The sequence below is a fragment of the Eumetopias jubatus genome, unplaced genomic scaffold (assembly GCF_037043125.1).
Source record: "Eumetopias jubatus isolate StellerSeaLion01/CBP00866 unplaced genomic scaffold, mEumJub1_p1.0 scaffold_16, whole genome shotgun sequence".
NCBI lineage: Eukaryota > Metazoa > Chordata > Mammalia > Carnivora > Otariidae > Eumetopias > Eumetopias jubatus.
In genome coordinates, this window is record NW_028274822.1 from 54,084,910 (window position 1) to 54,105,159 (window position 20,250).

Below are 20,250 nucleotides of genomic sequence, written 5' to 3' on the forward strand. Positions count from 1 at the left end.
CCTCTGAGCACTGCTTTAACTGCAACCTATAAGTTCTGGTTTATTTTAATTTTCATTCTTTTCTAATTTATGATTTTCTTCTTTAACCCATTAATTAGGATATGTTGTCTAATGCCACATATTTGTGAATTCCTCAAACTTGCTTCTGTTGTTGATTTCCAATTTAATTACACTATGGTCAGAGAAAATAGTTTGTATAATTTTAATCCTCTAAATTTACTAAAGTCTGCTTTATGGACCACATTGTCCATCTTTGAGAATGTTTTATGTTCACTTCAGGGGAAGGTTTATTCTGCTGCTGTTGGCTGGAGTGTTTGATAGATAACTGTTAGGTTTAGTTGGCTTATAAGTCTTTGCTTTTCTTGTTTACCTTTTGTTTAGGTGTTCTATACATTATTGAAAGTAGAGTACTGAAGTCTTCAACTACTGTTACTGAGTTTTCCATTTTTCCCCTCAATTCTGTCAGTTTTATTTGTATTTTGAGGCTCTGTTGTTAGTTGCATATATGTTTATGATTGTTATATCCTCTTTATGGACTGATATTTTTATCATTATGAAATTTCCCTCATTATTTTTAGCAACATTTTTTGTTTAAAAGTCAATTTATTTTGTTTTATATTAATATAGCCACTGCAGGTCTCTTAAGGTTGCTGTTTGCATGGTATTTCCTTTCCCTTCATTTATCTTCAACCTATTTGACTCTTGGAATGTAAACTGTGTCTCTCATAGACAGTGTATAGTTGGAGCTATCATTTTATCCTATCTAATAATTTCTGCCTTTTGATTGTATTGTTTGTATTTAATATTTTTATTGTAATGTTTGGATTTTTATCTGCCATTTCATTTTTTTATGTTTTTTAAATGTCTCATATATGTTTTGTTCCTCCATTTTCCTTTAGTTTTCTTTTGTATTAAATAGCTATCTTAAGTGTAATATTTTATTCATTTTAATAATTTTTATTTCTCTGTATATATTTGTATTTTTTTAGTCATTGATCTAGTGCTTACAAAGTACATCTTAACTTACCAAAATCTACTTCAGACTTATACAAAATTAATTCCAATATATATATACGTATATATGTATATATATATATATATAGATTGGGCTAAACATATGTAACAAACCAAACAACACATTGTTATAATTATTATTTTATATGTTATGCCTTTTAAAGAAACTGATTCAGAAAAGGAGAGCAATTATATCTTTATATGATTTGTTATATTAACCTTCTTTTATATCATTTCTAATTCTCTTCATTTCTTTCTGTGGATTTCAGCCATCATCTGGTGACATTTCTTATTCCACTGCAGTTTTGCTCCTGTCCACCTTCTGTGCTATTATTGTCAAATATATTAAATTTCTGTATGTTCTAAATCCAACAATAGCATGTTATGCATATTGTTTTATTCAATTGTTCTTAAGTAAGTTTAGAGAAGAACAGGGAATAAACATTCAACTATACTGTCTTTTATGTTTACCTACACAATTACCTTTGTTAGCACTTTATTTTTTCATGTATATTCACGTTATACTCCAGTGTGATTTGTTTTCAGCCTGAAACACTTCTTTTAGTATTATTCTTTTAAGTCAGGTCAACAAACAGCTTTTGTTTGTCTGGGAATGCCTTTATTTTGATTTCACTTTTCAAAGATTATTTTGCTAAAGTTTCTTGGCTGACAGTTTGTTGTTTGTATTTTGTTTTTACTTTTAGCACTTTGAATATATCATTTCACTGACTGCTGGCCTCCACTGTTCTGATAATAGGTCAACTGTTAATCTTACTGAGGTTCCCTTGAGTGTGGTAAGTCATTTTACCGTATTGTTAAGACTTTCTCGTTCTTTCAACAGTGGACTATGATATGTCTAGGTGTGGATCTACTGTATCTCTCCTATTTGGAGTTTGCTGAGCTTCTTGGATGAGTAAATCAATGCTTTTTGTAAAATTTAGATAGTTTTTAGACGTTATTTCCTTAATTTTTTTTCTTCCCCTTTCTCTTTTACCTCTCCTGGTACTTCCATTATACATAAACTGCTATGCTGAATGGGGTCCCACATTTTTCAGAGGCACTTTTCATCATGGGCAAAATTGTTTTCCCTTAAAATTTCTATATTGAAAAAGCCCTCCTATATTGAAGTCCTAACTTCCAGTACCTCGGAATATGGCTATATTTGGAGAGAGGGTCATTAAAATGTAAATAAGGCAAAATGAGGTCATATGGGTGAGCCCTAATCCAATGTGACTGATGTCCTTATAAGAAGAGATTAGGACAGGTACACAGAAGAACCATGCAAAGACAACGGAGGGAGATGATGATCTACAAGTTAAGGAGAGAGATTTTGGAAGGAACTAACTCTGATGACACCTTGATCTTGGACTTCTAATCTCCAGAATTTTGAGAAAATAAATGGCTGTTGTTTAAGCCACATAGTCTGTGATACTTTGTTATGGCAGCCCTAGCAAACTTTATTTACTTTTTTAAGATTTTATTCATTTGTTTGTTGGAGAGATAGAGAGCACCAGTAGGCAGAGCAGCAGGCAGAGAGAGAGGGAGAAGCAGGCTCTCTTCGCTGAGCAGGGAGCCCAACATGGGACTTGATCCCAGGACCCTGGGATCATGACCTGAGCCGAAGGCAGGATCTTAACCAACTGAGCCACCCAGGCACCTCAGCCCCAGGAAACTAATACAGGGATATGCTTTCCTGTTTCTTTACGTGTCTTGTGATTTTTTTGGTGAAAAGTGAACATCTTGAGTAATATATTGTAGCAATTCTGTATACCGACTGCCCCACTTCCTACCCACATGGGCTGATAGTTTTCTTCACCACTTGTTTATGTATTTAGTGACTTGGAATCTGTTTCTCCCACAGTGTGCAGCCTTTTATTTTATGTTTTAGGCTGGCTACTGAGGGATTTCTCTCGGGACAGCATAAGCCACTTATTGGTCAAAGGTGCTGAAGCTGTATTAGCCAGTATATTTGTACTCTTTACTATTTGATGTGTGTAGGGCTTAACATTTGCTATCATGGTTTAAATAGTTCATATGTGGTTGCCTTCACATTTAGTCAGGGACTACTAGCTTCGGTTTTTCATCTCCCAGCACTGAGAATGTACAGTTGTTAGCATGTGCCCAGTCTTTTAGACTGCCAAGGACACATCTGATTTCATTCTTTTTTTTTTTTTTTTTAAGATTTTATTTATTTATTTGAGAGAGAAAGAATGAGAGACAGAGAGCACGAGAAGGAAGAGGGTCAGAGGGAGAAGCAGACTCCCTGCTGAGCAGGGAGCCCGATGTGAGACTCGATCCCAGGACTCCAGGATCATGACCTGAGCCGAAGGCAGTCGCTTAACCAACTGAGCCACCCAGGCGACCACAGCTGATTTCATTCTTAAGCCTCCTTTCCTAGGAGTTGCCTCTGGGTCAAGGCAGGTTGTTGTTCACCCAGTTTTTGGTAAAACCCCTAGTGCCAGTGAGGCTTCTGCCCTTTGTTTATTGATCTGGTGTGGCTTAGGGGATATTTTCAAGTCTGTCCACATCCAGCTCTGATTGCTCCTGAGTAAGTACAGCCTAGAATTTGTACATAGCCTTCCTGACCACCATGATCTACTTTGCTGTCTCTTTCCTAAATTTTTGATTGCTCTGCCACTTTGCTTGTTGTTGCTTGTATCATGGAGCTATGAGTGCCTTCCTAATTGTACTATACCAAGATGTTCATTGCTTTTGACAACGTCCTTAGGGATAGAATTCTCCATGCTCTGTTCCAAATAAAGTCAGCTCCTTCAGGCAGAGCTGTAGACATCATCACCCCTGGAGACCTACCTCTTCTCCTGGCATAACCTCTGTACCACCACACAAGAGCTGGGGGCAGAACACAGTGACTCACTTTTCTCAGAGTGATACCCTGCCTCACCAATGGATGGTAGCAGAGATGGTACCCATTTTCTCAGCTTGCTTTTCCCCATGTGGAACCCTGGCCTTATAAGTGAGCTGTGATGAGAGTGACCAGGACACTAGTATTCTTCTTTTGCTATGCCAAGGGCAAAGTTTCTGTCTTCAAATAGTGGTTAAGTAGAGGAAAGGAGCCCTGGACCTCTTAGACATACCTGCCTTTTACTTTTTGTAAAATGGCAGAAATGAGAACACTGGCAGGCTGTCTTTCCCAAGATGAAACTGTGGCCCCAGAATGGGAGTTGAGGGATGAAAAAGCCTCATCTTCATAGTTGTATTTGCCTGTATTAGAGCACAATTTAATCTTGGGGTGGGAGGTAGGGTCATAGTCGAAATGCTACAGACTCCTGACTTAAAGGAGGTTTAGTACAAGAAAGTGAGAAAATGAATGGACACTTCTCTATTTGCTATATGTCCTTAGGACAATTCTCTTTAAATAATTATTTAAAAATGTAATTCTATCCAGTTAAGTGATTGCTTGTTGGGAAGAGAATCTACAGTGATCCATTCTGGAAGACATCTTTTCCACTGCATTATAAATGATGTAAATGCAAATGTTGACACCTTCTTTTGGATAACCTTAATTTTTTTTATGACAAAGATGGTAACTTCTATTACTTTTATACATATTTTTAAATACCAATAACTTTATCTTAGTATTTTAAATGACAGAGCCACCAATAATTAGTATACTATAGATAGGGAGAAGCTTATACCCTCTGAAATTGCTTTAATTTAAATTGCATTTTATTGTTTTGTAATGCTACTAAGATTGTAAAGCATTTTGTACTCATTGGAAGGTTGATAGAACATTCTTATAATAAGGGCATTATTGGGAAGATAACCACTCAAGGGCACAGCAGTGATTGGTGGCAGAGCTACACTAGAATCCAGGTTTTTTTTTTCTGAATTCCAACTCTCACTCTTTTCATTAAAAAAAAGTACTCTTTAAAAAAAAATCTGTTTATTTTCCATTTGAATGAGTAGCTTATCTACCCACAAAGATTTAGATCATTAAACTGGAAATTTTCTCTTACCATATTTTAATTCAGTAACAATGTGATGAAACTTGTGCTTTTGCTAAGATTTCCTATGAAATGAGACATCATTTGGATATAGAAATATTCTCACTGGTGAAATTACTTGACATAAGCATCTCTTCTTTATTTGGTACAATGACTGAATTTTAAGTATCTCTTTGAGGTAAAAAAAAAAAAAGAAAAGCTATTAAAAATGAAAAAATACCTTTTAACAGCAGAGGGGGCTGGCTGAATTAATAAAGAAGAATGCACTGGATTACATTTCAATCTAACAGATTCTCTTCAAAACAATCACTGTTTTGAACATGAATATTTATCTTGACTGAAAACTAATGAAGATTAATTATAATGCTATTTTTAAGAGACCATTAAAAACCATCATTTGTTTCAAAAACACCCATAAAATTAAGCGCCCAGTTGTTCACACAATGTTAGCAACTGTTAAAAAGAGCAGTGAGCTGCTACTAAATATATCAGAGTGCCCAATTAAATTTTTACAGGTCATCAGATGGCGTCACTGGTGAAAAGGCTGAAGTTAAAGCCTTCATTGCAAAGGAAATAATCAGACAATATGAGTTCTGTATGTAATCCATGTCATGACAGAAATCCAATATGAAAAGGTGAATTTCACACCACTCTTGACTTTTCATAACCATTGTCCACAGTTTAATCTTGAAGTGAATCACTGAGAGATAACTGGTAATTATAAAATCTGCAGTGTCAGTTGAGCAATGATAGGCAGGTAAGGATAAATCTGTGCTCAAAGCAGCGAGGGAGGTATGAAGGTTTCTCCTGATAAAAGGAGAGATAAAAAAATGGCAGAGTTATTGGTCACCATTTCCACAGGATCCCTTTCTTTCCAAATTTAAAGTACGCAGTCACACAAACAGATTATTCATCATGTCTGGCTTCCATCCTTCACTCCTTCCTTTCTTCATTTGTCTTCTCCTTTCCTCTCTCCCTCCTTCTCTTACCTATCCATTCTTATTTTTCTTTCTTTTATTCATTCAACAAATATGTGCTGAATGTCTACCATAGGTTGGGCAGTTTGAAAGAAACTGGGGATACAGCAGAGAACAAGAAAACACAGTCCCCATCCTCAACACTCACATTCTAATGGCAGTTGTTGGAAGAGATGCAAATAGACGGCAAGTAAACACAGGATGATTTCAGGCTACAATGTGTTAAGAAATAATATAGGTTGATGTGACAGAATGTGCCTATAACAGGGATGGGGTAGGTGGGGTGGAGACTGGGGACACTTCAGAAAGGGCCAGTAGGGAATGTTTTTTTGAAGATGTACATCTGAAACTAGAGACTAGGAAGAAATTGCCTGTGAGAATAGTGTAAGCTAAGGAAACATCAAGACCAAACTCCCTGAAATGGATGGACAAAAAGATAGGTAGATTTATACTCAGAATATGGGAGACAGTTTCAGATCTTTTCTGATTTGTTTAGAGTATATTTTCTGGGGACGTTGTTACCCTGTTAGCATTTTGTTCTCTCATTCATTTATTCTCCTCTGACAAAATGACAAGACAGAAAAAATCACCTCAACAAAAAGAACAAGAGGTAGTACCGACTGCCAGGGACCTACTCAATACGGACATTAGTACTATGTCGACCTAGAGTTCAGGTTCATGATTTTAAAGATACTAGCTGGGCTTGAAAAAAGCATGGAAGTTATTAGAGAAACCCTTTCTGGACAAATAAAAGACCTAAAATATAACCAAGTCGAAATCAAAAAGGCTATTAATGAAGTGCAATAAAAAATGGGGGTGCTAACTGCTAGGATAAAGGAGGCAGAAGAGAGAATCAGTGATATAGAAGACCAAATGATGGAAAATAAAGAAGCTGAGAAAGAGAGAGATAAACAACTACTGGACCACGAAGGCAGAATTCGAGAGATAAGTGATACCATAAAATGAAACATTAGGATAACTGGGATCCCAGAAGAAGAAGAAAGAGAGAGAGGGGCAGAAGGTATATTGGAGCAAATTATAGCAGAGAACTTCCCTAGTTTGGGGAAAGAGACAGGCATCAAAATCCAGGAGGCACAGAGAACCCCTCTCAAAATCAATAAAAAAGTCAACACCCCGACATCTAATAGTAAAACTTATGAGTCTCAGAGACAAAGAGAAAATCTTGAAAGCAGCTCAGGAGAAGAGATCTGTAACCTACAATGGTAGAAACATTAGATTGGCAACAGACCTATCCACAGAGACCTGGCAGGCCAGAAAGGACTGGCATGATATCTTCAGAGCACTAAATGAGAAAAATATGCAGCCAAGAATACTATATCCAGCTAGGCTGTCATTGAAAATTGAAGGAGAGATAAAAAGTGCCCAGGACAAACAAAAAATAAAGGAATTTGCAAACATGAAACCAGCCCTCCAAGAAATATTGAAAGGGGTCCTCTAAGCAAGGAGAGAGCCTAAAAGCAACATAGACCAGAAAGGAACACAGACAATATACAGTACCAGTCACCTTACAGGCAATACAATGGCACTAAATTCAAAACTTTCAATAGTTATCCTGAATGTAAATGGGCTAAATGCCCCAATCAAAAGACACAGGCTATCGGATTGGATAAAAAAACAAGACCCATCAATATGCTGTGTGCAAGAGACTCATTTTAGACCCAATGGCACCCCCAGATTGAAAGTGAGGGGGTGGAAAACCATTTACCATGCTAATAGACACCAAAAGAAAGCTGGGGTGGCAATCCATATATCAGACATTAGATTTTAAAACAGAGACTGTAATAAGAGATGAGGAAGGACACTATATCCTACATAAAGGGTCTATCCAACAAGAAGATCTAACAATTGTAAATATCTATGCCCCTAACATGGGAGCAGCCATTTATATAAGGCAATTAATAACAAAAGCAAAGAAACACATTGACAACAATACAATAATAGTGGAGGACTTTAACACCCCTTGACTGAAATGGACAGATCATCTAAGCAAAAGATCAACAAGGAAATAAAGACTTTAAATGACACACTGGACCAAATGGACTTCACAGACATATTCAGAACATTCCATCCCAAAGCAACAGAATACACATTCTTCTCTAGTGCCCATGGAACATTCTCCAGAATAGATCACATCGTAGGTCACAAATCAGGTCTCAACCGGTACCAGGAGATTGGGATCATTCCCTGCATATTTTCAGACCACAATGCTTTGAAACTAGAACTCAATCACAAGAGGAAAGTCAGAAAGAACTGAAATCCATGGAGGCTAAAGAGCATCCTACTAAAGAATGAATGGGTCAACCAGGAAATTGAAGAAGAATTTAAAAAATTCATGGAAACCAATGAAAATGAAAACACAACTGTTCAAAATCTTTGGGATGCAGCAAAGGCACTCTTAAGAGGAAAGTACATAGCAATACAAGCCTTTCACAAGAAACAAGAAAGGTCTCAAATACACAACGTAACCCTACACCTAAAGGAGCTGGAGAAAGATCAGCAACTAAAGCCTAAACCCAGCAGGAGAAGAGAAATAATAAAGATCAGAGCAGAAATCATTGAAATAGAAACCAAAAGAACAGTAGAACAGATCAACGAAACTAGGAGCTGGTTCTTTGAAAGAATTAATAAGATTGATAAACCCCTGGCCAGACTTATCAAAAAGAAAAGAGAAAGGACCCAAATCAACAAAATCATGAATGAAAGAGGAGAGATCACAACCAACACCAAAGAAATACAAACAATTATAAGAACACAGTATGAGCAACTCTATGCCAGCAAATTAGATAACCTGGAAGAAATGGGTGCATTCCTAGAGATGTATCAGCTACCAAAACTGAACCAGGAAGAAATAGAAAACCTGAGCAGACCTATAACCACTAAGGAAATTGAAGCAGTCATCAAAAATCTCCCAACAAACAAAAGCCCAGGTCCAGATGGCTTCCCAGGGGAATTCTATCAAACATTTCAAGAAGAATTAATACCTATTCTCCTGAAACTGTTCCAAAAAATAGAAATGGAAGGAAAACTTCCAAATTCGCTTTATGAGACCACCATGACCTGGATCCCAAAACCAGACAAAGACCCCATCAAAAAGGAGAATTACAGACCAATATCCTTGATGAACACGGATGCAAAATTTCTCACCAAAATACTAGCCAATAGGATCCAACAGTACATTGAAAGGATTATTCACCATGACCAAGTGGGATTAATCCCTGGGCTTCAAGGTTGGTTCAACATCCACAAATCAATCAAGGTGATACAATACATTAACAGAAGAAAGAACAAGAATCATATGATCCTCCCAATAGATGCAGAAAAAGCATTTGACAAAGTACAGCATCCTTTCTTGATCAAAGCTCTTCAGAGTATAGGGATAGAGGGTACATACCTCAATATCATAAAAGTCATCTATGAAAAACCTACAGCAAATGTCATTCTGAATAGGGAAAAACTGAGAGTTTTCCCTCTAAGGTCAGGAACATGGTAGGCATGTCCACTATCACTGCTGCTATTCAACATAGTACTAGAAGTCCTAGCCACAGCCATCAGACAACAAAAAGAAAACAAAGGCATCCAAATCGGCAAAGAAGAAGTCAAACTCTCACTGTTTGCAGATGATATGATACTTTATGTGGAAAACCCCAAAAGACTCCACCCCAAAACTGCTAGAACTCATACAGGAATTCAGTAAAGTGGCAGGATATAAAATCAATGCACAGAAATCAGTGGCATTCCTATATACCAAGAACAAGACAGAAGAAAGAGAAATTAAGGAGTCGATCCCATTTACAATTGCACCCAAAACCATAAGATACCTAGGAATAAATCTAACCAAAGAGGCAAAGGATGTGCAATCCCCATCAAAATACCATCCACTTTTTCCAAAGAAATGGAACAAATAATCCTAAAATTTGTATGGAACCAGAAAAGACCCCAAATAGCCAGAGGAATGTTGAAAAAGAAAAGCAAAGCTGGCGGCATTACAATCCCGGACTTCCAGCTCTATTACAAAGCTGTCATCATCAAGACACTATGGTACTGGCACAAAAACAGACACATAGATCAATGGAACAGAATAGAAAGCCCAGAAATGGACCCTCAACTCTATGGCCAACTAGTCTTCTACAAAGTAGGAAAGAATGTCCAGTGGAAAAAAGACAGTCTCTTCAGCAAATGGTGTTGGGAAAATTGGACCACCCCATTCAGAAGAATGAAACTGGACCATTTCCTTACACCACACACAAAAATAGACCACAAATGGTTGAAAGACCTCAATGTGAGACAGGAGTCCATCAAAATCCTAGAGGGGAACACGGGCAGCAACCTCTTCAACCTCAGCTGCAGCAACTTCTTCCTAGAAACATCGCCAAAGGCAAGGGAAGCAAGGGCAAAAATGAACTATTGGGACCTCATCAAGATCAAGAGCTTTTGCACAGCAAAAGAAACAGTCAACAAAACCAAAAGACAACCGACAGAATGGGAGAAGATATTTGCAAATCACATATCAGATAAAGGGCTAGTATCCAAAATCTATAAAGAACTTCTTAAACTCAACACCCAAAGAACAAATGATCCAATCAAGAAATGGGCAGAAGACATGAACAGACATTTTTCCAAAGACATTCAAACGGCCAACAGACACATGAAAAAGTGCTCAACCGCTCGGCATCAGGGAAATCCAAATCAAAACCTCAATGAGATACCACCTCACACCAGTCAGAATGGCTAAAATTAACAAGTCAGGAAACGACAGATGTTGGCGGGGATGCGGAGAAAGGGGAACCCTCCTACACTGTTGGTGGGAATGCAAGCTGGTGCAGCGACTCTGGACAACAGTATGGAGGTTCCTCAAAATTTGAAAAGAGCTACCATACGATCCAGCAATTGCACTACTGGGTATTTACCCCAAAGATACAAATGTAGGGATCCGAAGGGGTATGTGCACCCCAATGTTTATCACAGCAATGTCCACAATAGCCAAACTGTGGAAAGAGCCAAGATGTCCATTGACAGATGAATGGATAAAGAAGAAGTGGTATATATACACAATGGAATATTATGCAGCCATCAAAAGGAATGAGATCTTGCCATTTGCAATGATGTGGATGGAACTGGAGGGTGTTATGCTGAGTGACATAAGTCAATCAGAGAAAGACATGTATCATATGACCTCACTGATATGAGGAATTCTTAATCTCAGGAAACAAACTGAGGGTTGCTGGGGGGGGGTGGGAGGGATGGGGTGGCTGGGTGATAGATATTGGGGAGGGTATGTGCTATGGTGAGCGCTGTGAATTGTGCAAGACTGTTGAATCACAGATTTGTACCTCTGAAACAAATAATGCAATATATGTAAAAAAAAAAAAAAAAGAAGAAGATAGCAGGAGAGGAAGAATGAAGGGGGGAAATCGGTGGGGGGACAAACCATGAGAGACGATGGACTCTGAGAAACAAACTGAGGGTTCTAGAAGGGAGGGGGGTGGGGAGATGGGTTAGCCTGGTGATGGGTATTAAAGAGGGCACGTTCTGCATGGAGCACTGGGTGTTATGCACAATGAATCATGGAACACTACATCAAAAACTAATGATGTAATGTATGGTGATTAACATAACGATAAAAATTAAAATAAAAAAAGAATATGGGAAAGAAACAATGTTCTGGTAGGAATGTATCAAAAAATGATAATCTTAAATAATGCTTATCTAACATCATCAAATGATCCTAAATACCCAGGAGGGTTGAGCAATTAGAAATGCTGATTCTGTTCTTTAACTTTGAAGGAAATAACTATAGTCACTGACTGAACAGATTATGACATAAAAGTTAGGAGACAACCATGGACCCTCGACCATGGACCCTCCTCAGGCTCTGCTTTATGGATATCAAAAGGGAAGGCCACTCTCTCCGTCTTCCTTGGTGTCTTAATCTAAGCACAATTTCTCACAGAGATTTTGAGCAAAATTCCAACAGAATGCTGTGTACGCGACAGATTTCTGATGACAATGTGTGGGATGATTTTGTCCCCAAAATGAGTATTATCAAAATATAATAATATTGGGGGAAAAATCATTGAATACTGTCTCTAAAAGTAGTCATATCTCTCACCATATATAGTTTAGGATACTGAATTTTGGTATGTTGAGGAAAAGGAGATCTCCAGCATTCCAAGATCTCCCAGAACTTGAAACAACGACAGAAGAGAGCCTCTGGCTCACAAAGTCCAAAACAGCTTTTGATCCCAGACAGAGTTAGGGTCTCAGCAGACACCATCCACTCACACTGAAATAATGGCCTTGAATTTTTAGAAACCCTTTACCATAAAATATTTTGAAATCTTGTTAACCATGAAAATGTTAAAGGTGATTCATTCAATACTTTTAATTTTCTTTTTAAGGAGAATATTCTAGTGCTTGGCATGTTCTTTCAAAGGTTCAGCATTTATAGAATCACATTATCTTGATATGGATTATTTCCCAGCCTGAGACAGAGAACACGTCTATCCTACCTAAGCTTGTAGTCATTGTTAATATCATTAGATATTTCAATGAACCTTCCTGGAGACCGGCCACTTAATGAGCATGACAAGGCACATGGGAATCAGGTTATAGGGCATCAGGCAAGCCAGCATGTGGTCTAGGATGGAGGTCGAACAGTACAGCTTAAGAACACACAATGGCCAGTGAAGGCTTGTGATAGTTGGATGAAGCTTTGGAGGTTAATAGAGTAGCAAGACAAAGGGTTAGTGATCCCTCCTCATCTGTGGTCTCACTTTCTGCAGTTCCAGTTACCTTTGGTCAATCATGATCCAAAAACCTGTGATCCTACTTCTGCTCTATTGTCAGAAGGTCAGTAGTAGCCTATCTCATATGCCGTCATCATTCCCCTCACTTCACCTCATCACATAAGCATTTTATCATCTCACATCATCACAACAAGAAGGGCAAGTACAGTATAATAAATTATTTTGAGAGAGAAAGACCACATTCACGTAACTTTTATTATAGTACATTATTATAATTGTCCTGTTTTATTATTAGTTATTGTTGTTAATCTCTCACTGTGCCTAACTTATATATTAAACTTTATCATAGGTATGTATGTATATGAAAAGCTTAACATTTATAGGGTTCGGTACTATCTACAGTTTCAAGCATCCACTGGGGGTCTTGGAACATATCTCCTTCAGATAAAGGAGGGGCTATTGTATGTAGACTTAGCACATAGGAGCGTAAGTCTGAGATTCATTCATTCATCCAAGAAACATTTAGAAGGCACACACTGTGCCAGGCACCCGAAGACACACAGACCAGTGTGGGGAGTGGGGGAGGGAGAGATAAGAGATACATAAATTGATTATTATAAATATAAATCAATGCATATATTTGAAATATGCCCAGGCCAACAGGAGATCACCGTGAAAGAGCAGTTAGGCCAGCTTGACAATGGGACGGTGGGGGTGTGGGGTGAGGCCAAAGAAGACTTCATGAATTGTTACCTGAGCTGAGTCAGAATAGATGCAGAGCAATTGACAGAGCACAGAAAGGAGAGTTCCAATCATTAGGGACAATAGAATGGTCTCAAACTGTTTTGCAATACATTGCAGAGACCCAAACACTATTAGCAAAAGACTCAGACCCTCTATCTGTGTGGCAATCACGAAGATTCAAGCAGCAGGCGTACATGGTTCATGGACAGGCCCAGGCCCAGGGCAGTGTGGTAACCCCAGAAAGGCTAAGCTGTGGACTCAAAAAACAAAAACAGAAAGGAGTCAACACTGGGCATGAAGTCTTAATCACAGGGAAAACTGAGGAACACTGAAGAAACTAGATTCAAGTTGACAAAACAGTGAGACTAGATACAGAGGGACTTGTTTCTTGGCCAGAGATGTATTGCCCTTTATGTCTTGGTCTGGGGCCAAGAACTTGTCCCAGAGTCAGAGCACAGAGCTGGGTCCACAGGTGGATGCTCTCAGTTTTTCAGGGCCAGAAGACCAGGGAACCACAGAGACCAATGTACAAGGCGGCCGCAAACAAGGAAATAAGGGCACAGGCCAGAGCTGGTGAGACTTGATGAGTGAGGCAGTTTTCTGACCTAGTTCAGGCTTTCTCTTTGGTTTCCTATGTGGCAGGAATCAATCCCAGCACAGCTGGGCTCAGGCTTCCAGACGGAAGCTTGCAATTAGAAGCACCTGGCTAAGATAGCGCACACAGAGCCTGGACACAGCTGTAGCTTTTTGTAAGTGAACCCTCTCCTGGGTAGGGGAGGGGCATCACATTAAAAAAATAAATAAAATCTATTGCAACGATAGATATAGTGATCTCTTTTCCATTATTAAACACTTTGTCTCTTAGCTGACTCTGTACTGCCCGCAAGTGCAGAGATGGCAGTAGGGATCTCGGCTGTGCACAAACTCATTTGCTCAACAATTATGAAGCGATAACTTCTATGATCATCTCTCTGTACAATACAAAGCTTTTGAAAGAGCGAGCTTAGGGTTGACCTGTTAGATACCACGCACAAATGCATAGTTTAAAGTACTTACATAGCATGGTTTTAAACATCTCCATAGCTATTTGCTTCAATTATCTAGTTGTCCAAATGTAATATGTGTGTGCATTTATATCTACACATATATACACATGTATATGTAAATATATATACATCTAGTATAAATATGTCATATGTTTTATGCATCTGTATATTTCAGTCATGCATTTATAGTTCTAAAAAAATAGGGACACTTCTCTTCTTGAAAGATACTTTTAAGGATATACAAGATGCTTAACACCCTAAAATGACTTTTTTCCCCTGACCTGCCGCAAGTCTGTTGCGAAACCTCACAGCAGCAACCCCATTACTCTAACAGTGGTTACATATGGTGTTGAAGGAGTTTTTATTTTTAAATCACAGAAACCCAAATATATAGATATCAAAGAAACTTTTCAAAGACCTCTAAAACGGATAAAACCTCTACAGATAGCTGGCCCAGATTAATGAAACCATTTTTTCCCCTCAAGGGAAAATAGGAACATCCTACAGGAAATAGCAAAAGGTAGCATAACAGTATGTCCAGAAGATGAATTTCCTTCACACGAGTTTTCTGTCCATTTACACAGGTAGCCTTCTGGTTCTACTTTTAAGACACATATTTGCATAACAATACTTTTGTATTTCTAGTCATTTGACTCAGAATACTGTAGTATCAGTTGAAATTTCTAGGAACAATCATTTCAGAAGAGGAACTAAAAGATACCATCCGATCCAAATATAACTAAGGTGAAAATTTTGATCATCAACATAGGTTACCATGCATCTTCAAGATTATTCCAAAGCTGTACATCTACCTAATATATTCACTCTTTACAAAGTAGGATGTGGTACTGTATAGCTGAGAAAATAGATAAGAAGCTAGTAATGTATTTTCAAAAGGATAAGTATTTGTCAAAAATAAAAAGAAACATCATTTAATCTCTTCTTCCTGATATATCAGGGTGTTGACTATTGACACCCTACGTATAATCGTTATTCAAATTTTACTGCAAAAATGGAGGGGCAGGGAAGTGCAACAGGGAAAAGAGGGAGATAGAAAAATAAGTAAAAGGAAGATCTAAGATTCAGAGGAATGAAAATTGAGAAAACATTTGGAAACATTTATATAATTGATTCATTGATGAAACAAAAAAATGTCAATTGACATTAAGAAGTAAAATCGGGGTGGGGGGCGGCACCTGAGTGGCTGAGTTGGTTAAACATCTGCCTTCGGTTCAGGCCATGATCCCAGGGTCCTGGGATAGAGCCCCCACTTCAGGGTCCCTGCTCTGCGGGGAGTCTGCTTATGCCTCTCCGTCTGCCCCTGCCCTCCACTTGTGCTCTCTCTCACAAATAAAATAGTTTCTTAAAAAAGAAGCAAAATTGGTACTACCACACTAATGTACTCACTAGGAATTGACTTGATAATGGTGCTTCAGAAAAAAAAAAGTATTGTCTGAAAAGCACAATTAAGCACAATTATAAGAATCACATATTTGCTACAAAATTGGAAAACAGATATTAAAATACTATTTTATTGCTGGGATGCCTGGGTGACTCAGTCAGTTAAGTGTCTGCCTTCAGCTCAGGTCATGATCCCAGTGTCCTCAGATCAAGTCCTGCTTGATCCCCCTGCTTCTCCCTCTTCCTCCCCCCTGCTTGTGCTCTCTCCCTCTCTCTTTTGCTCTGACAAATAAAATCTTTAAAAAAATAAAATAAAATACTATTTTATTGCTAATTTCTCTTCTAACATGGTAGCAAATAAGAAAATAAAATGTGAAGGGCACCTGGGTGGGTGGTTAAGTCCAACTCTTGATTTCGGCTCAGGTCAGGATCTTGGCTCAGGTCTTGATCTCAGGGTTGTGAAATTGAGCTCTGAGCCCCACACTGGGTGTGGAGCCTGCTTAAGATTTTCTCTGTCCCTCTCCCCCTCCCCCACCTAAAAAATTAAGATGTGAAAGATAGATTTTAAAGATACTTAACCCAGGAGGTGGTCCAAGACGTGGCACTGGGAGATCCTGAACTCACCTCCTCCCACAAACACACCAAATCTACAGCTTCATATGTATCATTTTGCTCTGAAAAAGATCTGGACACTCGATGAACTTCCCTCCATAACAAGGATAAAAGGACCATATTGAGATGAGTAGGAGAGGAAGAAATACAGTCTCACAGAAAATCACATCCCCAGCGTGGTATACACAATAGGGGGGGAACTCACCAGAAAGGTGCTTCTCCTGGAGGAGTGAGGGGTTGGTGTTCCGCATGGGATACCCTGGCCCTTGGGAAATGCACTGGAAAGACAAGCCAGAATGTCTATTTGGAAAATCACTGGTGCTGATGTTCAGAGGTCCCAAAGTGCTAAAGGAAATTGAATTTCCTCTCTGGCAGGGCTCACACGTGGTCTTGCTCACTCAAGACCCAGTGAAAAAAATAGTGCTTTGAAAAACACCTGGATGAGATGTGGGGAGATTCATTTGTTGATCTGGGGAGGTTAGGGGAGAGTTGAGATACTCCTTAGAGACTGAGGCACTGGTGAGTGCCATTGTTATACTCTCCACATAGTCTGCTAGCACAAGCGGACAAGCTCAGATGGGGCATCCTCCCTCTGCTTGCTGGAAAGGGTGAAGGCAAGTGGTCATGGTATTTGGTGAGGCTGGAGAGTATAGGTGCTTGCTGTGCGTCCCTGCTCCTTGGCTGGGGGGGCAGGTGAGCAAGAAATGTTGCAGCATTCTCCTGCTGGCTTTGCTAAAGTCTGCCAGCACTGGTGGTTGGGATACTCCCCTACTCCCTGACTGGAATTGATGAGCATGAGTGGTTATGGCATTCTCCCACTCCCAGCCTAAAGTCAGTGTGAGTGCACAGACAAGTCTCTCATACCACATTGTAGACCACAGACACAGCAGTCAATACATTTTTCTCCTGCCTCACTGAAGGCAGTGAGAGTGCCCCACCCCCTACATTCTCCAGCTGCTTAGCTAAAGCCACTGGGCATGCACATTCTACACAAGGGGCACCCCTAGATTGCCTGGCTCTGGTGGCCAAGAGGGCTGCTGTTCCAGACATACATGGATCCATAACAATCAGAAAGACAGCAGCTAGCAGGACACCACACCCAGGGCACTGCATGGATAGCAGACTGAAACACAACTTCAGTCTTCCTGTGAAAAAGGTCTTTTTACATAGCCTAGAGCTTCAGCCTGAGGGACAGGCTTCAGGTTTCCCACACATCTAGAGGCTAAGGAGACACACCCAGGGAATGTTAGTAGGGCACACCAAACTTGCACAACCTCCTTGACCTTGTTAGGCTTGATGAAATTTCCCAGAAAGTAATTTATACATTCATCTAGATTTTGCAGCTGTCATTCAGGAGGCACCTCCAGATCTCCTGGTTTAGAGGCCTGCAAGAATTATAAGTTTAGCCCCATGAGACTGTATATTTTTGCACACTTCCAAAGCTGCTGCTTTAGGTCCTGGCTTTGATCTGCCTGAAACTAGGTATTAAATGAAATTCCTCCCATTGGATCACTGAAGGTCTGGCATACTCTCAACAATTTGGACCTATCAAGAATTAATCAGGCAGTTTAGATAATCATGCTGGAGAAACAACCAAGAGCTGGGGCAGGGCTGAATGAGAAGAAGCATCACCTACACAAGGTCACTTCTTCAAGACAGAGAGGTAGCTGTTATGTCTCATATATACAAACAAACACAGAGAGTCAAGCAAAATGAGGAAATAGAGAAATAAGTTCCAAACAAAAGAATATGACAAAACTTCTGAAAAATGCATTAATGATATGGAGAGAGGTAATCCACCTAATGAAAAATTCAAAGTAATGGCTATCTAGATGTTCACTGAACTCAGGAGAAGGGATGAAAACTATGAGAACTTTAATGAAGAGATAGAAACATAAGAAAGTGCCAAACAGAAGTTATAGACCTGGAGAACATAATAACCAAACTGAAAACACACTAGAGGAGTTCAACAGCAGATTAGATGACACGGGAGAATGGATCAGTGAGCTGGAGGATAAAGCAATGAAACTACCCAAAGCAGCAAAAAGAAAAAAGGAATTAAAAAAAAAATGAAGATAGCTTAAGAAAGCACTGGAACAATATCAGATACAATAACATCTGCATTTTAAGAGTCCCAGAAGGAGAAGAGAGAGAGAAAGGAGCAGAAAACTTATTTGAAGAAATAATGGCTGTAAATTTCCCTAACCTAATAAAGGAAAAGGACATCCAGGTCCAGGGAGCTCAGAGAGTTCCAAACAAGACAAACCTAAAGACACCCACACAAAGAAACATTACAATTACTATGTCATAAGTTAAGGATAAAGAGAGAATCTTAAAAGCAGCAAGAAAAAAAAATCACTTTTTACATACAAGGGAATCCCCATGAGACTAGAAGCAGATTTATCAAGAGAAACTTTGCAAGTTAGAAGTGGCATGACATATTCAAAGTGCTGAAAGGAAAACAACCTACAACCAAAAATACCCTATCCAGTATGGTTATCTTTCAGATAGAAGGAGAGATAAAGAGTTTCATAGACAAACAAAAGATCATCATCTACTAAATCTGCCATACAAGAAATATGAAAGGGACTTTAAGTTGAAAAGAAAGGGAACTAACTTATAAAAAGAAAACACATGAAAGTAAAAGTGTCACTGGAAAAGGTAAACATATAGTAAAGGCAGTGGATTAATCACTTATAAAGCTACGAAGAAGGTTAAAAGACCAAAGTAGCAAAATTACTAAAACTGCAAAAATTTGTCATGGGATACATACAATTAAAAGATTGAAAAGTGACATCAAAAACATAAAAAGTAGAAAGAGTGCGAATAAAAATGTAGAATTTTGAAATGTATTCAAATTTAACCTATCAACTTAAAATGGACTATTATATACTTAGGATGATTTATGTGAACCTCATGGTAACAACAAAACATAGTAAATACAGAAAAGAAAATGAAAAAGCAACCTAAATATAACTTTAAGGAAGGTTACCATATCACAAAGGCAGAAAGAAAGAAAGAAAGAAAGAAAGAAAGAAAGAAAGAAAGAAAGAAACACAGAGAAACTACAAAAACAGCCAGAAAACAATGAACAAAATGGCAATAAATACATACTTATCAAAAATTACTTTAAATATAAGTGGACTAAATTCTTAGATCAAAAGACACAGAATGGCTGAATGGATTTAAAAAAAGACCCATCTATATGCTGCCTACAAGAGACCCACTTAAGAAGGACACACACAGACTGAAAGTAAAGGGATAAAGAAATATATTCCATGTAAATGGAAATGAAAAGAAGCTGGGCTAGTCATATTTATATCAGATGAAAAGACTTTAAAACAAATAGTGTAATAAAAGACAAAAGGGGTATCACATGATGATAAAGGGGTCAGTCCAGCGAGAAGATACAACATTTGTAAATATATATGCTCCCAGCATTGGAACACCAAAATATATAAAGCAAATATTAACAGACCAAAAGGGAGAAATTTACAGTAATACAATAGTAGAGAATTTTAACACCCTCAATGGATAGACCATCCAGACAGAAAATTAATAAGGAAACTATTGGCTTTAACAGGACATTAGACCAGATGGGCATAAGATATATATGTATTATGTATATATGATTTATAAACAAATATATATATACATATTATATATATATATAATTTATAAACATTGAACACCTACATATATACATACATATAGGTAGGTATGT